Here is a 16,189-nt window from a genome sequence, read left to right as displayed (position 1 = left end):
AAAATTATTGTCAGATTAATGGTCCTTAAACATTGTTTTTTTGTATTATTGATGTAACCAAAACCTTTGGCTGCAGGTTCTAAGCTCCAAGCTTGGCATCCTGGGTATTTTACTGACTGACCTGGTAGTTTGGGCATATGATGGGCCTATATTCTGACCTGAGGGATGGAATAGACATTATATAGTATATAAATAATACTGCTTCATGAACAAAACCTTTGCAATGCTAATGCCTTATGTCAACCAAGCTGGGCTAACTATGTTACTTCATTAAATTCCTCTTTCTCCTATTATCTTGCTGAGACCAGGACACCTTGGGAGATCCTGCCTTTCTGCCTGCCTGCCTCCCTCCCGTCCTTCCTCCCTTGGATAATTACTGAGTCATATTTGCCTATGGCTAGGCACCAAAAATATGTGGTGAACCAGACAGACAAAGTCCTGTCCACTCAGCCTCACATTCAAATGGTGGAGACACATAGAAGTAAGTTTTTTAAAATGGTAAATTTGATGAGAAAAAACACATGGCTAGTTGTGGCTCGAGAGCACACAATATTCCTAAGAAAAACAGTTTTCTCTGTCATGGGGAACACTTAGCATTCAGAAATCAGAGTTATTTCAGTGAGCACTTGGAAAACAAGTAAAGTAGAAAGTTACTTAAACTGAAGGCTGAAGTGCATCATAGGCAAAATCCATATACCTCACAGTATTGCCAGGAGCCTCATGGTCCTTGGTTATTACTTTCAGTGGTCAGTGTCCTGGTCTACATGGCTCTTTTTTGATTGGACACTGAGGTTAAAATTCAACACATTCTGTGCACTGTCCTAAGTTACCCCACACTTGAATATTCTCAAAGTGAAATTAGAATAGGTCTCATACAAACCAGTTTTTCCAAGAGACTGTCTTTCAGTATTAAATAATTTCCAATTACCCTTTGAGAATCTCAAAAAGGAAATTTTGTATATACATAAATACACATTTTGGGTGGTGTAATTCTTTCTCGGGCTGGCAGGGACTTCTCAGGTAGGTCTATTTAACTTCAGTGACTTAAGTAAATATTAAACTGAATTCTCAATTTTCTTAATATCCTTCAGGTTTCAAAATCTGAGCTAAAGCCACAAGATGAGGCTTTATCATATATATTCTTTTTATATTTTTGTAATCATAGCCATAGTAACATTATAACTAAAAATAAGACTAGTAAGATTGGGCTAGAACTAATAAAGGATGAGTATAGATCTACTAGGATTTGAAGCTCTGATTCCAGGAAACTGGGAGAGTCCAAGGAAGATACCTAGAGCAGTAACCCATACCTTCTCTGATTAAGATCTTAAGGAATTAACACTGATTTTAACTTGGAAATAGGAAATAGTAATTATCTTTTTTTTACTTACAAATATAAAGGAAGCTTAAATACCTTCTAATACACAGTCTGTTCCAATAGGTATCACTCATCTTCCATACCATCTGCATAGCTCTTGAGTAGGAAATTTAAAATATCCTGACTTACCCACTTTAGAAGATGTGACACTCTGTGTGGCAAAGCTAAAATCAATTTACTCAGGTCTATGAAGATAAAGAAAAAGTATTCTGGGCACAAATAGCGTGATGTAAACAGTGAAAACAGAACACCGTGAGTGTGAAGACATGAAGTTATATTTAATGAAAAAAACACAAAATGAATACATAGAGATGTTGAAATCTCCTTAATAAGCTTACTAATGTGTATTTGAAAAAATAAAGCATGTACCTCTATAATCACAAGGGGAATATTGTAATGGAAAAGGAATATTACCTTCATTGTGCTCTTGGTCTTTTAAAAATACCATAAAATTTTTCTTTTTTCTTTTTACGGCTACACCTGCAGCATATGGAAGTTCCCAGGCTAGGGGTAGAATCGGAGCTGGAGCTTTGACCTTGGCCACAGCCAGGGCAAAACCAGATCTGAGCTGCACCTGTGACTTACATCACAACTTGTAGCAATGCGGAACCCTTAACCCACGGATTAACCCAGGGATCGAGCCCACATCCTCACAGAGACTACTAGGGTTCTTAACCCACTCAGCCACAAGGGAACTCCCAAAAACTCTGTTTTAATACAAAAGTCATGCCAGGATCAGAGAAGGAATAGGTCAACCATTTTAGAGCAGGCGCAGTGGTGGTGCTAAGAACCCCCCTTTTTTTAAGACAAATCTTTTTAAATACTTAGTAGCATACATCTTTAATGGCTTTGACAATGAGTGAATTCTTTCTAACCTTGTGCTTGCATTTAGCAGGGAGAAATTAGATAATCTGGGAGGATTTGCTGAACTGAATAGTATTGACCATCTAGTCAAAAGTCAGGTCAAGTGAGGGGAAAAATTGTCAGAGCAGTTTTTTATTAAAGTGAACATCAGTTAATGGATAATTAATTATTTGAGTTATAGTAGAGAGATTTTATATATCTCCAAGGAGGTGGACTAAGGTCATTCATATTCAAATTTCCTATGATTTGATAAATGGTTGCCCCTTTTGATGAAGCCACCTGTTTAAAAAAAAAAAAAACCACTGGCACACATAGTCTCAGCATATTCAACTTGATTGAACACCTTTATAGGAAATGAAAAACAGATGTGGCTCCTCTCACCTCACTAGGGCTGAAGAAAGTATTTAAAAATACAAAGGAATGGCACTTCCTTCACATTAAGGAAAAAAGTAATATTTTCAATAACAGAAAAATGATTAGTATTATATAAAACTCTTCCTTTCAGTGAAAATTGAACTCCCAGATATATTATTCCTATGATTTCAAATTCATCATATTCTAAATTAGCACCCCCACCCCTCCTATCCAAATCATTGACTGCTTTCAATCTGTCTGCTCTCTACTAAAGTCATCATTTAACTACCACTCATTTCATCAATTCTTGTCTTCTGCCAAATTTCACTATCTCTACAGCCTTGTCCAACACAACCCAAACAACTCTCTTATTATCTATGGAAATCATACAACTTGGTCCTACTACTACTCTGCTCCATTTTCTTGCTCCTGCCCTGACCTCCTACCAACTCCTCCCCTTAACTTTAGAATCAAGCACATAACCACCAAAGAAAAATCAGTCATATGTAAGCACTGTGGGCCTCAATTTTTGACTTCCTCCTTTCTCCCTATTGAAGTCCAGGGCACATAGGAGATGCTCATTAAATACTGATGGTCTGGTAGCTTCTAACAGGAGTAATTATAATATAGATTCAACTACATTCCTCGGAAAACCACATTCTCTGAAATGTAACTACAGGAAGCAAAGCCTTGTACTCAGTAGTATTTAGTGTCTTTATCCCTTTAAAAAAGTATTTAAGAGTTCCCAGTATTTCCTAAGGAATCATTGCAGCATGGTTCAAGGGAGATAGGAATAAAATGTCTTAGTCGGAGCTTCCAAATTCCTTCCATCCCCCTCTCATGGCCAATGTACCCATCCTACAGCTGATGGCTCATAGCTGAGTCCTTCACTGGGCTCTGCCCTCAACAGCTGCAGGAAGATATCTTGCTCAAGATTATACTCCCCTCCCAAGGGGAAGCCCATAGCCAGTGACTGCCTAATATGGGAATAAGAAAGTCCCTACACTTGACTTAATTTTGAAAAAATTTGAAGAGCCTGTAGGATCTGCAAAGACTAGAGTTGCAAGCATGCTGCCATCAGTTTCAGAAGCAAGGAAACCTTCCCTTTCCAGGGAAACCAACGGAACACACGTGTCTTCCCCACATGTGTTCTTTTGATGGCAAGAACTTTAACATCTTTAGCCCATCCTAAGCACAATCCTTACAAAAGACAAGGCTCTCAAACAGCATTTCTTATTCATTCACATGGAATTAATCAATTAAAATGCATATTGAAAGGAGAAATTCTGCTAATTTAATAGGACTGAGGAACAGTTGTTATCAAGGGCCAGCATAAGCCACGATTCCTGCACAAAAATCATGTGAGTCATGTCTATTGCAGCACCAGAATTTGAGCATATGAGGATCTTAGCCTGTGCCACAGTGGTTGAAAGGGGCTTCAAACTCAAAAGTTAAAGCTGGGTTGGTAGGGTACTTTGAGAATACTGAGAAAGCATTCAATGTCCATGGTAAGATATGTTAGGAAGGGGAAGGAAATACTGACAGAGATCAAAAGTGTTCTGCTAAAGCCCTCTCCAGGCACACCTTGGTGCTCCCACTGACCTCAAAAGTTTTTAAAAGTATAAATTCCTGTGCTCCGTTCCTCCATTGAATCAGAATCCTCAGGGCTAAGGAGGTGAGTTTTGACAACAGCTAGATTATGCAACTTGTTCTTCTAGTTGAAGTCTAATGGTCAAGCACTTAATATTTAGCTTGTGCCCAAGTAAGTCGCATTCCTTTCCAGTTTATCTTCAATGTTTGGCTATTTCCCAACTTACTAGAATTTCCAATGTGGAGTAATCAGAAAAAGTAAGGAAAAAACAATCATCCCTACTGGTGTCTTTTGTTCTACTTATTAGAAGTATAGACAAAATATTTGATAAGGAGAGAATTCAAACTCCACTAAAATGAGAGTTTTTTCTTAATTTTAGGAGACTCACTTTTGATTTCCAGCTATAATTCAAAATTGTTATATTTATTGCTGGTTAACAAAAGAGTTTACATATGCTAGGGATAAATCCTGTTTTTTTTTATTATTGAACGTATATTCTAAAGCAATATACTTTTTGTATGTAATCTTAATATAAAAACATTTTGGAATTTCTATTTCCACCTTGCCATTACATTATGTGTAACACTTTGCTTTTTCCTTTTTTCTCCAACTGCCTTCTCCCACTTCTTCCTCTCAACTGAATTGTCACTTTTGGGTTACTTTGCTATTGCCATCATCATAAAGAGAGAAACTGTAAACATTCTCATTGAAGAGTTACATTTAAACCATAGCATTTTTGCTAGGATGGGTGGCAACTTTCTAACACAACTAAGCAAAGATAGTTTGAACAAGTCTCATTGCAGAATGTTGCCTTCTGCGGTACTTGTAAACGTTGGCCTCTGTATTTATGTAGCACCCAGCTAACAGTGGTTTAGTCTTAGGAGGAAAGAAGAAAGGACATGAAGAGAGCCCATGATGGATGTGAGACCAGAAGCTCAACATGAAGACATTTGGAATGAAGATGGAATTCAGGAGGAGTCTTTGGGAAATTCACAAAACTGGGAATCAAAATACTCTGGAGATACAGACTCTTATTTTGTTCCTTTTCTTCCTAAAGCATAAATCTGAGTAGGTAATTATATGTCTTGTTTTCCTTATGCTCATCAAACCTCATTCCATTGGCTCCTGTCTGCCAGACCTGGAGACTTGGGGCTCCCCCTGATCTTCTTACCTTCTGTATGGCACACCCCATCCTCTGAGCAAAGTAGAAGGTGGGCTTTTTGCTGAATACACTTGCTCATGCTTACAATAGCTTTGTTCCTGAGCTTCCCTCTGCCTGAAATGTAATACCTTCTCCCTACCAATGGGAATCCCTCAAAGTCTAACACAAATCCCCCTCCTTTACTAAGCCTCTCCTAATTCCTCCAAGTACTTGTGTGATGACCCTTCCTTGAGCCTGTACCATACTTGACACCTCTCTTAGAAGTATACATAGCAGATAACCTTGAATTATAATTATATAGGATTTTGATAACCACTCCTACCCCTAACTAACCTTGTTTGGGTCCAGACGTATGGCATCATTCATCCCTATATTCTTGCAGGCCCTCTTTTAGTGCCCTGCACACTGAAGGTGCTCAAATATCTATGGTGGAAGTAGCAGGAAGAAAGGGGGAGGGAAGGAAGGAGGGAAAGAGGGAGGGAGGAAATAAGGAAGGAAGGTTTGGCCATTTGTTCTCCCTCTATTTTTAGGTTGCAAACTACTTAGTATTAATCCTCTCTCACTTATTACTAAATTTCTTTCACTTTCTTCAATCAGCAGTATTTGTCTCAGTTTACAATGCAGCATGAGTGTGGGAGAACACTAAAAGCTGATCTACTGTCACTAAACACTTAACGGTTCATTCATGTAACACTGATATACTGATAACCTACTATATGCCCAGCACAGTGCCTGGCCCTGGAAATAGGAAACCCAACAGGCACTGGCCTCCTGGAGCTAAGCTAAGTGGTTTCCTCCTGGCTCCCTCCTGGAAAGCAGCACACCCACTGACAGAGCAGTAAGCTTTGTGATGGTGCTATTCTGGGCCCTGGAGGAGAAGCCCGACAACGGAAAGCAGCAGAGCCCACCCCTCTAAAGAACCCTCAGATGCATTTACTCTGCACACTATGGAGCTGGGAGCCTCTTGAGTACTATTAGGGAGTTCTGTCCTGGTGAGAACAATTAGGGGCTTTAACAGAAATATTCAAAAGCCAAGCACTGAGAGCCACCAGATTCATTTGTTACATTCACATTTTCTCCCTTGGCCACACGAAGCTTTGTTTACACAAATACTTGATATCATTCTAAGTTTCTCGGTTTCATTTTTACTGCTGTGTTTAGCTCCCCCAGCTGTGTTCCTTCTGAAATAAAGTTGGCGGAGAGGCTGGGAACATCACAGTGTTCATAGCCAGTATCATTTCTTCAAATAGGTATGATAGGCAGACAGAAGGCACTGCCAAGACCCAGCCTGAATAAAAGTATGTCTTCCACAGTCCCCACCCCACCTTAACATCTACGATGAAGTCTACTGAAGATATTTTTTTTTCCTGGATCAGAAAAAAATTAATGGCTAATGGCATATTCTCTCTAAATGTCACTATTATAATATAAGGGCAGCAAACTTTTCCCCCTTAGCATAGGATTCATATATTAAACACCTTGACAAAAATCACATACACACACACACACACACACACACACACACACACACACACAACTGTATCTCCTTCCCTTAGTAGCTGTGTGGTGATAACTTGGCACATTTGATAAAAATAATACTGTCTTCATTATTCCCAAGTTGGTTTATTATTATCTATATAAACAGGGGAACTCTGTTGATGAAGAAATGAAATACGAAAATCTGTATTTTCAAAGTAAGATAAAATGTGACTAAAAGATATTTTGATAAGACCCCTTTGTGGGGGACTTAGAAAGCAAGAAGATAACATGCAACACTGAGAGTATGATGACAGTTCTAAATGCCAGGGATGTCCAGAGGGGCTGTGCAGGAAGTCAGGAAGAGAGCCGGGCTCCAAGGTAGAGCAGATCCCTGCTAATGGGAAAGACAACAGTACGGAAAAGGCAAGGAGGCTTCATCAGTGACCTGGTGCAAATGAGGTCAAGAACAGTAAGGTGTGTATAAATTTTGAGTGGGGCACCATGTGAGTGATCACAAGTCAATAAAATGAGCTAAAAAATTAGATGCACTAAAATTATGTGCATATGTCACATAAAAAAATCAGGACATATGAAACTAAAATACTAAACTGAGGGCTTGTGTCATATCAAGAAACTAGAATCATGTCTCATGGAAGAAATTGTGAGATCTTGAAAACTTAATTTCATTCCTCTGGTTCAAAATTTCCTTGTTGGTTAAAATGATATAATGGGGCATCCTTTACTCCTACATTTTATATAATTTCATTAGACTTTTACAAGGCCATAGTAATCATCTCTGGCTGTGTTTATAAGAATTCGTTTTCATTTTGACTTCAATAAAAATGTTTATTTTTTAATGCAAATATTTTTGTAATATTAGATAATTTTATAATATAATAGTTGACACCAAAATGTGAATGTGAATTTACTTGTGTTGGAACTTTAAATGTCTGTTTTTAGGAAATGGGACACTCCAAGTCCATCCATCCAAAAATCCAACTCCTTTGATCCACATTCCACCACCATGTTCATCAGCCTTTTCATTTTGTATGTAACATAAACATAATTCATGTGCATATGAAATGCAAGTATTTGGGCTCAGATATACAGACCTCCTATTTGCCAGAACCATGGGAATTACTCCAAGGAATCTAGAATTGTGATAGACACCAAGTTTCCTATGTAGATAAACAATATATTTCAAAGATATAATAAAGACTGTTGTGACTATACATTAATTCATCTTTAAAAAGTATTTTATTTGTATTAATTTTTTGTTAGTATTATTAGGCATTTTCTCACTCAACTGATACTGAAATTACAACTATGATTAAGTGGTCTTCCAATTTTTTTTTCAATTAAAAAGGGGAACTTTATACAAGAAAATGATGAAGATTGTTATACTAAGTCACAGTTGTATTACACGTAAATGTTGACAGGGTAAGAACCTACCAATTAACTCACTTTGATCAGCCCATGAGAAAATAAACCACTATGAATAATTTTATGATTATTCATACAGTGATTTATTATAATTATAATTCACATAAAGTATCAGCTACATAATCAACATATTGAAAGAGTGAAAATCTATAATTATATGATCACAATTCACAGTCCATTCCATTTTTTTCTTAAGTCCAACCTCACACAATTTCCTGACTTAAGAAGTATTAAAAAATACAATCTAATTTTACTCTTAAATATATATTCTTAGACTTATATCTCTTATATGAACAAAATAGCTCATTTAGTCCTATTGACTGTACTTTATATATATGAACATGGTAACTATAACATACCCTTGGAATAGATTGTCATGAAAAAGATTACTTTTAATGTTGTAATACAACGACAGGGGAGAGCAGATTTTCAGAAGAAAAATATTAAAGTGCTTTGCTTTTCCCCTCTGCTTTATTCACAGTTCACTGCCTGGCAATTTCAGATTGTGTGATAGGAAAGCAACACCAGGCCAGGCAGTCATCCCTTCTGTAAGCTAAAAGCCTTAGGAGTCTTAGAATTTTGGCACCTGCATATTGTTTCAACACAGGGAAACCTAAAAAGCCCATCAATTAAGGATCTTTCATTGTTAAGTCACTGGGCAGGGGAAGCAGCAAAGACATATCCTTCCATCGAGCCATGTGGTTAGCCTGTAATGGAATGCTCTCTGCACTGTAAGATACTGCAGGGTAGCATTCTCTGGCTGAAAACTGAAAGCATATTTGTAAGGTGATTAGCAGAATCTGTCAAATAAACAAGGCTGTCTACAATCTTCTAATATTCCTTTGTAAATCTGGTAGAGCAAATCTGAAGCATTTTTGTAAGACCTGAAGAATGTGCATTTTTAAAATACAGGAAACCAAGAAAATGCTTGCTATTTATAGGCATCAATGAAGTCAGATAAGCAGGCATGATCAAATTCATCTCAAAGAAATACCGGGGAACCTTAATGTGAAAAGCAAGACACTGGAAAGTTAAAAAAGGGAGGTTGCTCTATAGCAGGCAAGTTCTTTATTTTTGATCCACGTATATTAACTTTTATGGGTTAATTTTCCACTTTCCAATTCTGCCATAACCAAAAATATGAAAACTTACTCTTTAACCTGATTATCGCCACTTAAAAACATACATGGAGGGTCATATCACTAACTGTGCCCTAAATTCATATATGTAAAGAGATTTGTGTTAAGATACAGGAACACTGAAGAAATGCAGTGTAAAAAGTGACACATGGGGGATTGCCTCCCCCTAAAGAACATTAGTAATTATTGCAACTAGTGAATTCCAGAACAGACCTATTATCTTTATATTCTTATGTCCTCTATCTCAGTATTCAAACACATTATGCTTTTGTTAATAAAGTGATATATGAGAGTAGCTTTTTGATCAAGTCAACTGACCCAATTTAAGTGGTAGCATCAAGTTTGTTTGTGCACCTTGGTTGTATATTCTTGGTACCCCTAAACAAACACCTAAGTACTCAGCAGCATTAAGAAAGAAAGAAAGATGAAAGCAATCAACTTAAAACACACACAAAAACATTCATTATCATTCTTTGAATGATATTCAAATGCAACATTTTTGTTTTTTAGTTACTTAAGACAACTATATTCCCATATGAATACTGTGGGAAAAATTGAGTACTGATTGAAAGTCAGCAACCAAAGCTTTTGTCTGTGTTACTTACTGAACAGTACCAACCAGATAACTGTAATTGATACCAGAAAGTGCCTATAAAGATTTACAAAAGGGCAAGAGAACAAAATGCACTGTGCAATTCATATAACTTTGGGGAACCCTTACTAATAATAATTCCATATATGTCTACGGCATAACGTGTTGGTAAGCACTGAAACACAAATCTCATTTCTTTAGTGCAATATGTAATTATTCTATTGTTTTTAAATGATTATCCTGAATACAGAGAGGGAAAATGCGGGGTCTGAAGTCACAAGGCTAGGAAATGACAGAGCCTAAGTGCAACTCAGGGCCTCTGACTCAGCCTTGAATCTTGTAATACCTGGATGTCTCAGAGAGCTGCGCTCCTTCCTCTTTGAGATTCCTGATACAACTAATGGAAAAAGGATTGGAATTTAATAATAAAAATGCTGACACGGCCTTATCTATAGCTGTCCCAACGGTACCATTATAATTATGCTTTTAGAGATTGAGCTTTACCAGTAAACTTGCTACTTTTAAATCTTATTAATCAACACGGGTGCTTTGGTTGCCACAAATTATAAATTAGTCTGCTTTATAAAAACATGAGATTTTGCTAAACACCAAAGATCTTATTTGTTGTAAGACAAAGTATATCCCAAGCATTCAGTGTATATATTAAACAGACTAAAAGGTTCTGAAATAGAAATCTGAAATTAATCCTCAAAGTTGTTTTAAAAAATATCTTATCTGTCATTTTAGCAGTAACATGATGTGTTCACATACATTGCCAACAAAATAAAAATCCATTTTAAATTGTTCTTGAATTTTAGAAATCCTATCATTACTTATCAGCTAAATCTCCTGACTTTTTGTTGAAATAACTGGTCAGGAAACAAAATTAGGGCTTTCCATATTTATAAATGATATTTCTCCTTTTTTTGAATATTTTCTAATCAAACTACATACGTTGGGCTGAAAAATGGCAATAAAATAGAAGAATAGACATTATAGTTTAAACTATTCACTGCCTTCACGTTTAAACGCTTTCCTATTAAGCAAAGCTTTTTATTATTGATTTGTGAGTTACTTAAGAAAAATGCCATAACCTGCCTCAGTTACATAATCCTCATCCAAAAGAAAGTAACAGGTTATAAAGTACCATTAAAATGACTGAAACTATCTCTCCTAATGTGAATATATTGTCTTCAAGTAAAAGGATAGCAATTTCATGCGTATGTATGTTTCATGGCCAGTGTCTCTTTTTTTTTTTTTTTTTTTTTTTTTTTTGAGAGACTTCTTTTCCTTTCTGCTATTATTTCCTTCCACTACTGAGCTACTAAAACCTCTAGAATACACCTTGTTTGGTAACATACATGTGGCTTATGTCAGAAAACAACTGTGGAAGTCATTTATAAAATATTAAAATAAGGAGCACAGGAAAACCCACTGCAGACTATTTCTGCACATAGTTGGAGACTAACAGCCTGGAAGCAGCTGTAGTGCTACCCTGACCCCTGAAGGAAGGAATCAGGAGTTAACTTCACATCCAATTTCCTACACAATATGAACACCAAACCTCCAAATCCACTGGCACAATATATCAATGTTTGGGCATGTCCTGCAGAAATAAGAAAGTCATCTCAAATATCAGAGCTCCAAATTTCCTTCCACCTTCCACCATTCTGGTTTGAGGTAAGCAGATCTTTTCAAAGTTACTTAGTGAATGTTAGAGATCCTGCACCTGCCTCCATAGGAGCAGAAAGAATCATCTCATCTCCATGACAGAAAAGTCATTTAACCTTTTTTTTTTTTTTGGTAGAATAAATGTAAAGAGAAATAGGAAATAGCACAACTAGATGATGAGATGATTTAATTCAACAGGGTTAGGATATTAGCAGAGTTTCATTTTGAAGGAATATATAATCTTTTGAGGGAAAAACAGATCCTCAAACAGCAGAAAGCCGAAAGGATCTGATGTGTATCTTCTTTTAAAGAAAATCACAGCTCCAAATAAAACATCAGGGGAAAATGACATTTTATTCTGCAGTGTTCCCTCCTCTGTACCATGAGCAGAGCACATTTATCTCATCTCATGGTAAAACTCACAGGCGGCTGCAACATGTCCTTTAAGCCATTCTATAAGTAAAACTTGAAAACGGATTGCTCTTTTTTTTTTTTCTTTTTCTGGGATTTGTATTAATAATGAATTCATCACCATTTATTTTTTAATTTAACCAGATATCATTACCCCTGAAGGTTTTTAACTTCTCTTTTCCCAGAGGGTTAAAATGGCCCAGAAAGAGGTTGTCAAGGCAGAGAAAAAGGTCCAAAACACTCGTTTCCTACACAGTGTGGAAGCAATCATTTTTACTGAGGGAATCACCAGACTGAAATCTGCATCAAGCTCTGCCAGAAAAAATGCAAGAGAGGATCTCAAATAGTCATTCCATTCACAGTCTTCATTTCAATGGACTTAACTTTCTACTCAGTTGGGGTCATGTATTTCAATCATAGGGTACAGAACTATGACCTTGGCTGGGATCATGAGTCCCAATTACTCAATGGGGCACTTGTGAAACATAGCGGACTCATTTTGACTCTCCACGGGTGTGGCTAAAATTGCTCTGGTCCAGCCCTAAAGCTTACATGATCTGCTGTCCCCCAGAAACTCACTATGAGAAAACTCATGCTAAATTCGTCACAAAGATCAGGGTTTACAGGACCCTTGGAACTAATCTCTGGCTGCCCTTCTCCTCCTCCTCTGTTAGCTGTTACAAGCCTTCAAAAGTTAACAGGGTGGTGAAGCCTCTCTCTATACAATCATTTCATCTCACTATCGTTGACTGAAGCTCGCTGATGTAATGAAGTTACATAATCACCGATTATACACGACTTCCATCCATCTTCCTTCATATCCACATATCTTCTCCCCTCCCCTTCAGATCAATCTACCAGGTGAGATTTATAACATGTAAATGCTCCATTCTCTCTTCATAGGTAACGAATATGGGACTTTAGCATTGCAGTACAGTGCACTGAACCACGTCATCGATATTGATTTTTTTATCCCATTTCCCAGGCAGAATATGCTTAAGCATCTTTGGTGCTCTAGTCGCTTAACTTTTTACCAAAAGGGTAAAATAGATGTAGCAGATAGGACACATCCTCAACTTAAGGTTAAGGGAAGTGTGTAATTGCCTGCATTTCCAAAGCTGGCTGCATTGCAATAAAAGGATGGTCTCTGCTTCCAGACCTTTGACTCCCCTGCACGTGGGTCACAGCTTCAGCTATATAGGGTATTGGGTAAATAATTATATTACCGGGCAATTGAACTTAAGAAAGCTTTATGGTGATATTGAAAATAATATCACATTATTCTTCTCTATTTTATTTATCATTTCCAGCCTTTTCTTTTCTTTTAAAATTCCAAATGATAAGCCAGTGGATTAAAAAAAAAGTAGCCCAAGGTACTTAATAATCTTCAATAATCACAACCTAGAGAACAATTAACAATGATTATCGCCTTAAAGTTTAAGAACTTGACAAGTGGGATGTCCCTGGTCCCATTGCGGCTGTGAAATGCAGCAGAATGCTGCACTGAGTTGAAAACATATTTCTTTTAATGAATAAAGAGTAGCTCGTTTCATTTGAAATAGGGCTCTTCAGTAAGTGTTCCTTTCACGGCTGCTACCCCTTCCAGAACACAGGAGCCACAAATATTGCATCCAAACAAAGAGTGTCTACACAGAATTAATTCAAGACACTCTTCCATATCAAAATAATTGGAGGAGGGAGAGATGATTTATTTTCAATTACACTCAGAATACAGACCCACATACACACACACACACACACACACACACACACGCACGCACACACACCAACACACCCAACTGCAGTTATTCCATTCAGTGCCAATAACGGCCACATCACAGCCATCAGTGCGATGCAGCAATCATCCAAGTAACCCATTCCCATTACAAGCACCCAAGTTTGCTCACGCCACTGATGGGTTTGCATATATAAAATGACCTTACCCACAAGAGTCTTCTAAATTATTCTCCTCTGGATATCAGTTGACAAGGTAATTGCTGGTCATCACAATGCGTATTCAGAAAAATCCACGTTTTACTCCTGTGTTCTTTTTCTTGTTTTTGCTAGCAATTAATATCGTGAACAAGATACCCATTCACAAATGCCAAGTTCACCATAAAAGAAAATAATTCCATACAGCTCTTCCCTACAAAACTGCCTCCAGTTAGTTCTCAAAGTGCCCGATTGTTTGGTGAAGATACAATCCAGGTGCAGAGCAGGGGAGGGTAAAAAAGAAAACTAGGAGAAAAAAGAAGAGGCAGATAGAAAAGGAGAGACTGAGAGAGGAGACGGCAGAAAAAGAGGGAAGAAATTTTTTAAAAAGAATGACGGAAAAAAAGGCCGGTAAGTGAGGAAGTCTGTGAGCTCTATGACAAGAATCGGAGTCTTGATGGCAAATCTTCTGTGTACATGTAGCCTTTCAGATCCTCTTGGTCCCCAAGTAAAATTTCCAGATCCGGAATGCAGCCATAAGAAGAATCCTATGTATATTTCACAAGTATCCCGCAATAACAGATCCGACGGGGTTTTCCTTGTACAGTACTGCTATGTGAAAGCACACAACCCCTGCTGTTTGGGAAGGTGTCTCCTGGGTCCTAGCTCTCTTCAGCAGCCCCCAAAAATGATATTTCAAAAAAAGAGTGGGGGAAAAAGGGCAGCTTGGCGTTTGCCTTGAATGATGCTAATCCTGAGTGAAAACGACAAGGAAACCACGACTAATATCAGATCTTGATTAATAGCCACAATCCACTCAAAATATCCCAGGGAGGAAGGAGCGAAAACAAGAAAGAGAAACTGCACTGCATAAATGATTCCAGTGTTTCTACAAGATCGGTTCATTTGATTGAATGCATTCTCTGGTTTGCTGCAAGTCATAAAGAGGATAGTGTTACTGCCACCCAATGGATATTTTAGTACTAGCCAATCCACAGAACGCCACCGCTTTGCGAGTTTTAGTTTTTAGAAGACTGAAGAGGAAGGAGTGAAGCCTGGGAATCTTTTGGAAAGGATCCTGAGAGGCCTCGAATAACAGGAATCTGTCCTTCCAGGCAAAAGTAGACTGCCAAATGCGGCCGCTTACCCTGTCCTGGGTTAGCCACATAACAATTACGGGTCCATTTCAATAGGAAGCAAAATGGTACAGAAAACGACGCCTCAACTGACACGCTGTCGATAACCTCCTTTTCATCTCTTCTCTCCAGAACTGATTTGTTATTGTGAGCGATCTCTCTGCCTCACACTCATTGTCTCTCTCACTCTCTCTCTCTCACACGCACACACACGCACACACTCACGACCCTTCTCCTTATCACTTTAAGCCGGATTTCCAAAGGGAGCGGGGTGCCAGGCAATTGCTCCTCAGACAGCAAGGTGATAATTGTTTCTAAAGGGCAGTTTTGCAAACTGCTTCAGCCTGTATTGGTATGTAAATTTTGAGTCCTTCAGGCGGTAACTCCATCCCGCCACTCATTCAGTTTGGGGAGGAGCAAAATCTTCCCGAAGTGAGTGGGGCTTGGGAGAAGGTTGCCGGTGGCTGGCTCTCTGGGAGGGGGGAGGGGGCGGGGCGCAAAGAGTAGGTGGTGGAAGGGAATCTCCTACCATCCACCCGCGTCCCGGAGTTCGCCGCGGGATAGGATTCTGAGATGCGTTCGTGATGGGAAAAGAAGGACAAAGTAGGTACTGGACAAATAAATTAGGATATTTGCTCAGTGTAAGATCTGTGCCCTCTATATTACCTTGGGATAGTATAATACATGTGGTTCTGTACCTCTCACACTGAAACATAGGCATGATCACCTGGGTGTCTTCTTAAAATGCAGATTCTAAGTCTGAAGTGAGGCCGACAGTCTACACTTATAATAAGCTGGTCCATGGACCATACTCATGCAATGGACCACACTTGGAGTAACAAGGCTCTGGGGAAGTGTTGAATGTTTACACTGCAACCTCTGCCTTGGGTTCCAAAGGTGGGGAGGGTGGGGCAGTTGAAGGCTGAGGAACACTTTTCCAGTCACCACCCTCCCTCTCACCACTCTTCAACTTTTTCCACCTGTAGCCCCAGTGCTAGAAAACCTTAACCCGCTCTACAACGTATTTCACAAGCTTT

The 16,189-nt window shown here is 38.3% G+C and overlaps 1 protein-coding gene across 1 annotated transcript in view; it reads right to left on the bottom strand.

The window, feature by feature from the left end:
* IL1RAPL1 (interleukin 1 receptor accessory protein like 1) overlaps positions 1 to 14,624 on the bottom strand; it is a 1,404,779-nt gene extending 1,390,155 nt beyond the window's left edge. The window contains exon 1 of the mRNA XM_003360251.6: positions 14,028 to 14,624. The gene's annotated coding sequence lies outside the window, so the exon portion shown is untranslated. The remainder of the gene's footprint in view (positions 1 to 14,027) is intronic.
* Positions 14,625 to 16,189: the final 1,565 nt, after the last annotated feature.

Source organism: Sus scrofa, chromosome X (assembly GCF_054392235.1).
Source record: "Sus scrofa isolate SSC_HxYL_T2T_F1_AM1 chromosome X, Sscrofa_HxYL_maternal_Yorkshire_Landrace_v2.0, whole genome shotgun sequence".
NCBI lineage: Eukaryota > Metazoa > Chordata > Mammalia > Artiodactyla > Suidae > Sus > Sus scrofa.
This window is presented reverse-complemented; position numbering and strand designations above follow the sequence as displayed.